Below are 6,495 nucleotides of genomic sequence, written 5' to 3'. Positions count from 1 at the left end.
TTTAATACACCAATGTCTTCTCACAACCACTTGCGATACATATAATGTGTTGTCGAATATTGTTCTAGCATGCCTCAGAATGAATGAAACTTCCCCAAGGGCAGTTAAAATACAATTCAGATGGCTTGGCAAGTGAAGCTCACACTTGCCCTAGCCTTGCAAGCAGGAGAGAGAGAGAGAGAGAGAGAGAGAGAGAGAGAGAGAGAACATGTGTGCTTTCCAATATGTGAATGTATGTTTTAACAAAAGCTGAAATATAAGTATTGCTGCTGGGTATTACAGTTCAAAAGTTTTCATGTAGACTAGTGGGAAATATCAGAAAATTTATTATTGTTGTTGTTGCTGTTGTTATTTTATACCTTTATTTATTTACAACATATCTAAAAATATAATAAAGACATCAATACTTAAAAACTGCCTTCAAATGTCTTCTAAAAGTCAGATAATTGTTTATTTCCTTGACATCCAAAGGGAGGGTGTTCCATAGGAAGAGTGCCACTACCGAGAAGGTCCTCTGACTGGTTCCCTGTAACTTTGCTTCTCACAGTGAGGGAACCACCAGAAAACCCTCGGAACTGGACCTCAGTGTCCAGGCTGAGCAATGTGGATGGAGATGCTCCTTCAGGTATTCTGGGCCAGGGCCGTTTGGGGCTTTAAAGATCAGCACCAACACTTTGACTTGTGCTCAGAAATGCCCTAGGAGCCAATGTAGATCTTTCAAGACCGGTGTTATATGGTATCAGTGGCCACTCCCAGTAACCCATCTACCTGCCACATTCTGAATTCGTTGTAGTTTACAAGTGACCTCCAAAGGTAGCCCCACGTAGACCGCATTGTAGTAGTCCAAGTGGGAGGTAACCAGGACATGCACCACTCTGGTGAGCTATGTCATCAGCTGCTGTTGGTCCACTGTGCTTCATTAAGTCCAGGATCAACACAGCCGTCTACCAGGAGATTTTGGAGCACTTCATGCTTCTTTCCACAGACGAGCTTTAGGGGGATGCTGACTTCATTTTCCAGCAGGACTTTAGCACCTGCCCATACTGCCAAAAGTACCAAAACCTGGTTCAATGCCCATGGGATTACTGTGCTTGATTGGCCAGCAAACTCGCCTGACCTGAACCCCATAGAGAATCTATGGGGCAATGCCAAGAGACAGATGAGAGACATGAGACCGAGCAATGCAGAAGAGCTGAAGGCTGCTATTGAAGCTTCCTGGTCTTCCATAACACCTCAGCAGTGCCACAGGCTGATAGCATCCATGCCACGCCACAGTGAGGCAGTAATTGATGCAAAAGGGGCCCAAACCAAGTACTGAGTACATATGCATGGTTCTACTTCTCAGAGGTCCAATATTGCTCTATTTGCAATCCTTGTTTTGCTGATTTCATTTAATATTCTAATTTTCTGAGTGTTAATTTGGAGTTTTCATCAGCTGTATGCCATGATCACCACAATTATAACAAATAAAGGCTTGACATATCTCGCTTTGCATGTCATGAGTGTATCTCATATATTAGTTTCACCTTTTAAGTTGAATTACTGAAATTGATGAACTTTTCCATGATATTCTAATTTTCCGAGTTTCACTGTAATTAGTCATTAACTTTTTGAGGGAAGGATAATCACCTCTTGCAAAACTGGGTTTGTTTGTTTGTGAGAAACACATTTTTTCACACTTACTCTTGGTTTTAACAGCAGCCTGGAATGCAGACATGTAGCAGGTGAAGGCAGCTTTTCCTAGCCTTGAGAAAAGTAGAATCATAGAATCATATAGCCCCTGCAATTCAGGGAAACCTTTATCAGCTACACTACAGAATTCTAGACTGCCGTCAAGGGCATTGGAGCCAGATCAGATTTGAGAAAGGTGGAAAGCCCTATGCAAAAGTTCCAGCGTATAAATAACCAATCAATGCTAAGCCTTGGTGAGTTTAATGGAGGCATGTGTGTGCTTAAGTTATTTGCAGGATCAAAATTGAGCACCGTGCTTTGAAGGGTTTGACTCCTCACCACCAAGCTCTATTGGACTCTTAAGCACAGTCACTTTAAGTGACAAGCGTGATCTGCTTCCTGAAAGCTTTCATCAAAGTCCTGTCCTTTGAGAATGTGAAAAAGGAAGGTAAATGAAAAGGTATTTTTTATTTTAAAAAACCACCAGTAAGTTAGATATTCATAAAAAGAAACGCTTTTCTTAAGTTATCAAAATTGTTTATCCTGAGGATATTGCAAGGCTTCTCCATATTTTGATGAATGCCTCTCTTTGACAGGGTCTCAGCAAGCTGTCTTTTGACATCTCGGTTCCTACTCACGCCCTCCCTCCTTCCTACTCACCCCCCGTCCTAGAAGTATTTCATCTTATTATTTTTCATCTGGAGAGCAACCTCTGAGAGACAGGCAGGGAACGGCAGGCCGTGCTCAAGTGACAAGGGATTGACACATTCTTGGGAAGGCCAGTTAGAGCAAGTTGTCTCAAGCCTTCGCTGTCACCAGCGCAGAAGCTGAAGCCCTCTGAAGGCGGCAAGGGGGAAAGGCGCTCCGCTGTCGCTTCCTGAGCGTTCCTGATCATTTCTCAAAAAGGCGTGATGAGACTCATGCTCAGTCACATCCTCAGAACTGGAGAGGATAATTGTTACCCCCCCAAAAAAATTAAGTGGGAGCACTCTGGCCAAGAATTGAGGAGAAGGAGGAAAACCTACAAAAACAGGAAGTTGACATTTGTAGAAAAATGGGTCAGTGCCACCACATCATCGGGAAGAGGCCTTGCCCAGTGCCATGTAGCTTCAGTGGTCATGGCTCCTCCTCTCTTGAGCTCAGGAGGAGTCTGTGTTTGATGCTGTGCCGCACTGGCCTTGGCAGTTCGGTTACCTCTGCCCCCCTCAATGTTGGGGGGGGGGCTGAACTAAGGAATATTGAGGGGGCTGATGACACCTCTGCCCGCTAGAGTTGGTGCGCCTGGACTGTTCTAATCTTGTCCAAACGCCTAAACAACTTGGGCCTTGGATATTTGAAAGACCATCTCCATCCCTACTGATGTTCTCAGGCATTGCGATCTGCAGAGGAAGTTATTGGTAGTTCTGCCACCCTCAGAGGTGTGAGGAATGGCAGCCTGGGAGATGGCTTTCTCTGTGGCCATAGCCCCTAAGTTATATAACTCCCTCCCCATAGAGGTGTACCTAGCCTCTCCATTGCACAGCTTTCACCGTATGCCAAATACATACCTCTTTACCTGGCTTTGACAGTTAAGGTATTTTGTTTCATGGGATCTCTGTCCTCTGCATTCATACTGTTCTGTTCCATTTGGAACAGGTTGATGTGTTTTTAAATTGTTATGGTTAAATAATAATAATAATAATAATAATAATAATAATAATAATAATACTCCGCCCATCTGGCTGGGCTTCCCCAGCCAATCTGGGCGGCTTCCAACTAAATATTAAAATACCGTAATACATCAAACATTAAAAGCTTCCCTAAACAGGGCTGCCTTCAGATGTCTTCTAAAAGTCTGGTAGTTCTTGTTCTCTTTGACATCTGGTGGGAGGGTGTTCCACAGGGCTGGTGCCACTACCAAGAAGGCCCTCTGCCTGGTTCCCTGTAACTTGGCTTCTCGCAGTGGGGGAACCGCCAGAAGGCCCTCAGTGCTGGACCTCAGTGTCAGGGTAGAACGATGGGGGTGGAGACGCTCCTTCAAATATACTGGACCGAGGCCATTTAGGGCTTTAAAGGTCAGCACCAACACTTTGAATTGTGCTTGGAAACGTACTGGGAGCCAATGTAGGTTTTATAGTTTTGATGATTGTATGTTATCTTGTAACCCACACTGAGAATTTATGGTGAAGGGCAGTTAAGAAATCTTATAAATAAACCAACCAGCTCCAGCTCAGCCATTATCCGGCATCATGTTTACAGAGAGCCAAAACAGGCTGAGTTTAAACGCCTAAACCACCTTTGATGTATTTTCAATTATTGGAAATGAAGATCACCCTTACAAACTCCTGTGCTTTAAGAAACAAAAAATGTTGAGTCAAATTCTGGTAGATCTCTGTTCTTCTCCAATCCAGATACTTCTCCAGTCCACACACATTTCACAGTAGAATTTCAAATTTCCCATAAAAGTATTTTTCAACAAAATCAGCAATATTATTCACACACGGTCGTACTGATTTTCCAAGGCTCTATAAAAGTACAAAACAAATCCAACCATTCTTTTAGTTTGTTACTGTTTCTTATTCTTAGAATTACATTTTAATACAGTGGTACCTTGGGTTACATACGCTTCAGGTTACAGACTCCGCTAACCCAGAAATAGTGCTTCAGGTTAAGAACTTTGCTTCAGTATGAGAACAGAAACCGTGCTCCGGCAGCGTGGTGGCAGCAGGAGGCCCCATTAGCTAAGGTGGTCCTTCAGGTTAAGAACAGTTTCAGGTTAAGAACTGACCTCCGGAACGAATTAAGTACTTAACCCGAGGTACCACTGTACTACAATTCTAATAGTAAGAAACAACAACAAACTAAATCTATATTATTTACCATCCTTCTTCAATTCAATTCAATTGGTAATGGGTATTTTCGCACTGCCAGCTCTTCAGGCCTTCAATGGCTCTCTGCAGCTTAGGAGGCTTTATGTGTTCATGTCTTAAGGAGCTGCCATTATTATTAATAGTAGTTGCAGTACATTTATAGCACATCTTTGAGGAACTCCAGGTGGCATACATGGTTCTCTCACTATCTGTTTTATCCTCACAACAACCCTGTGAGGTAGGTTAGGCTAAGAAAAAGTGAGTGGCCCAAGGTCACCCAGTGAGTTTCATGGCTGAGAGGGGACTTAAATCATGGTCTCCCAGGTTCTAATCTGATGCTCTAACTGCTACACCACACTTATACAAAGTCTCAGGTCACTGGTACATCTGGCTCAGTACTGTCTACACAGCCCAGCTCTCCAGATTTCAGACAGAAGCTTTTCCAAGCTGAACATGGAGATCCAGGAACCAAACCTAGGAACTTCTGTATGTAAAGATGTGGTTGACCATTGGGCTACAGCCCAGTGATATGACCCAGTGGTTTAGTTCAGTGGTAGAGCACACTGGTAATGATGTTTTTTGTATTAGCCATGATTCTTAAAAAAGCAGCATCAGCATTAGCATTAGTCCTGTGCATAAACACAAATAAATGAAGCCAGCAAAAGGAATAAAAATCAAGAAGGGGATTGCAAATAGGAAGCTTATGAACAAAACCAACACACTAGGCCATGAAAGTATATACCCACCAGACGTCTGCTGTGCAAAGCTGAAAGATACACAGTTCTTTTCTCACAGAAGAAAGCAAGTAACTAATTCAAAGCCTCGTGAAATCAGTGATGGTCTCTCAAGAATTTCATTTTGCCAGAACTCAAAATTCAAACGTTCCACAGTATGGTCACAAAAGAGCAAATACTAAAATGACAACACACTGAAATACAAATTCAGCCTTTCATCATTCGGCATCAGATCAAAATTGCATCTCAGTGTAAATGCAGAATTGATGTGGGGTGGGCAGGAGGGGAGGAATGATCAACAGCACTTCTTTGAACATGATCTTCTTAATTTTGGTTGAATTGTGTGTTGCTGAACTGTGCAGTTGTTCGAAACCAGGCAAAATATCCTCATCCATTTCCCTTTCAGTATGTTTTCAGGCATATTGAACAATAGCCTGGAGGCTCTTCAAATCTTGCTGAGTTGGTGATGATTAAGTTTTAAACTGACCCCATTTGAATGTCTTCCCAACCTGAAGTCCTTCAATATCTGGTGATACACAAGGTAGATTCTTCAGATACCTAAAGAAATTCCTGTGGCCCAGCCTGTTTGTTTTTTAAATTATATAGTTATGAAAACTACAGTTGCCTATTTTAAAGTGCACACTTCCTTTTCCTAGTTCTAGTGATTTGTCATCAAGAAAAAAGCATGAAAGCATTTTTAAAAATCCAAAATGTATTTGGGAATGTCATGAGAATTCTATATGGATCTTACTGGTTTTTTTAAGATCCTGGTCCATCTGGAGTTGATACAATGCCTCAGTTGTCAGTTAGTGATGTGTTGCTATCCACCTTCCATACAACCAGACTTTGCCCTGATTCTTAAATGGATACTAATGATCCTACCTTTGCTGGTCCATTTGTTGGCCTGCTGGAAATGATTATATAAATATGGTGCCTCGATTTTCAATGCAGCTATGATGTGCATGTAAGTCAGCAAACGTTTTCTCCCATGCTAACAAGTACTGGCCAAGCCATGCAACTTCAGTGGGTAATGTACACAATGACAATGGATTGTATCCAGTGTTGCCTTTGCTTAGGCAGGCCAGGATCACTGGCAGAGGAAGAGGGGTGCGGGGGGAGCGCACTGCCCCTGGCAGCGCTATCCCGGTGGGGCGCCATCACAGCTGCCCCACCCACGTTGGGTGCCACGCCCCTGGGATGCGTGCCATGCCCCCCGGAACACGTGCCAGCCATGCCCCCAC

Source organism: Podarcis raffonei, chromosome 5, assembly GCF_027172205.1.
Source record: "Podarcis raffonei isolate rPodRaf1 chromosome 5, rPodRaf1.pri, whole genome shotgun sequence".
Lineage (NCBI taxonomy): Eukaryota > Metazoa > Chordata > Lepidosauria > Squamata > Lacertidae > Podarcis > Podarcis raffonei.
The sequence above is the reverse complement of the archived record's forward strand: the minus strand, read 5'-3'. Positions refer to the sequence as shown.